The sequence below is a fragment of the Frankliniella occidentalis genome, unplaced genomic scaffold (assembly GCF_000697945.3).
Source record: "Frankliniella occidentalis isolate FOCC.00 unplaced genomic scaffold, Focc_3.1 Scaffold66, whole genome shotgun sequence".
Lineage (NCBI taxonomy): Eukaryota > Metazoa > Arthropoda > Insecta > Thysanoptera > Thripidae > Frankliniella > Frankliniella occidentalis.
This window is the reverse complement of record NW_026267196.1, coordinates 465298-467610: the sequence shown is the minus strand read 5'-3', so window position 1 is coordinate 467610 and position 2313 is coordinate 465298.

Here is a 2313-nt window from a genome sequence, read left to right as displayed (position 1 = left end):
AAAACAAAACTTCCACTTCCTCGAGCACTTCCTGGACAAGAGGAAAAAAAAATATGCTAAAAATAACTCATCCTGTTCCACTCCCCTCTGTTGCGTGCCACAGCCCTACGTAACCCCCCTCCCCCTCTGGAGGGGTTGGATGGGGTAGGGGCTGTACGGGGTTGAGCAGCCCTTCGGCAGCGTTTAGGCGGTGGTGCTAAGGTAACGCGGGCAACCCAACCACAATATGCAAACACATCGCCCTACATCTCGGCAGTAAAACGTTCGGCTAAGTCGGTCATGACACGCTGGCGCGCCGGGTGGCAAGGGGAGAGGGGGGGGGGGTACCCTGCGTCAGGTTACCCCCCCTTCCCCATAAGCGGTGGGGCAGGGGTAGGGGATGGACGTAGGGAACAGACCGCGCCCGCCCCTCCCCACATGTTAAGGTGACCTTCAGGGTGTGAAGTAGACGTGAAGGGTGGAAGTTAAGATATAAAGTAGAGTTTAGGGGAGTTGAGTTATGTTGTGCGGGCTATACGTTGTTTCTTAAGTTCCTATGGGCGGTAGTGAATGCGCTATACATTATTTTAGGTACATTATTCCTTCCCCCCCACCCCTCCCTACTTCTGCACTTCACCTCCATAGCATATATGATGTAGCTCTTTTAGGTTCCAGATCTCTCTCTTTCTCGCATGATTGTACCCCTATTTTGCCCACCTACGCCACGCCAGCGCAACGTGATTGAATATGACGTCATCTTACTTTCTATATAACTACTAAAGGAATGGCGCACCTGAGGCTGAGGCGCGTCGCGGCGTGTATATAGGGCAGAGGTCGCGTGGTTGAGGGCCTCGGTTCCGGGTCTTGGCACCCTCTTCATACATGCGGAGAAGGCGAACGAGGCCTTACAGGAAAGCAATACTCGATGCACAAAGGGTGGAACGGAGGGGGGAGCTGGTACCGCGAAAGCAGGGTGACATTTAGGGCGAAGGCCGAAGCCTGCAATATAACGAAACAACAAAAAAGCAAAAAACGAAAAAAAAGAGAAAAAACGATAAACTAGAAGGAACAAAATACACAAAAAAGTTCAAGCTTTGTTTATAAGACATTCGAGATGTTTCATATTTCTCGAGTCGACTGCGCGGTGAAGTAAAATACATCAACTGCGGCCTCTTTGGCAGTCTATAAACATGAGGAGAAAAATGCGACAGGATTCACTTAAATTCAAACACGCGTCGGGTAGTCTTCGGTACTACGTGCACTTTGTCTGTTGTTTCAAGTGCTTTACGAGGAAGGAGCGGTAAGGCGATTAATCGAACAGGATGAAATAAAATGTGAGACAGCTTACCGCGCCGGTGAGTACTCATCCCCACTGGTGTGCGCTGCCCTGGGACCAGTTCAGTGCAGCATAACAGTCTGCTTGCCGTCGTGGAGGGGAGGGAGGGGGCGGACTTGTAAGCGGCTTACCCACCTGGTGTGGTGGTGGCCGGAAAAGGGGAGAGGGGGGGGGGCAGCCACAGCGGAGGCTGCATCCAAAAGACAACGACAATGTCGCCAACGCGGTGTGGGAGGCGCGGGAGGGAAAGAAAGGGAGCGGGCGAGGGGAGTGGAGTGAGTGAGAGATTTCTGGTACAACGTGCATTATACTGGCGAGCGATGCAAATCAGGCGAGGGAGGACGGTCGGTCCGCGCTCCCCGCGCGCCCCTCTTCCCTCCCCTCTCAACCCCTCTCCGTCTGTTACCTTCCATTTCGCTCGGCCGCTCGCTGGCCCCCCCGGGACGCGTCGGGGGACGCAGCACGAGGGGAAGCGCGGCAGTGCGACAGAGAGCACAGCGCGCTCGGCACATGCGGTTGCATCCATTATTATTATCATTACTGTTGCATTATTTTGCATTTGAGCGCATTCCGATTGTGTTCGTATTTGTGTCCCATGGGGGCTCATTATGTAAAACGTCTTCCTTCGAAGTGAAAGAAAAGACTGCTCGAACAACGCAGAAGGTTTGTATGCAGCCTCATCCAGAAAATCATTTCCTTGAATAATCTTATGGAATTTGCTCATCTATTTCAAAGGAACCTACACATTAAGCAACACAAATGTAGGGCAGGCTCCATAGAGAAAATGGGAAATGTTAGTCAACTCAAACGTTGTTTTTTAAAAAAAAAAAAAACTTAAGGTGCGATTTTCTGGAGTGTTGAAGCAGCCTTGACCAGCTTGCGCCTCTAGCCGTCCTGTATAGGGGGAGCAAAGTCGCAGCAGCCACAAGCACGACCAGCACCACCAGATCCTCCTTCGCCTCCTCCAGCACCGCTGCCCACAGCCTCCCGGTCCGTCA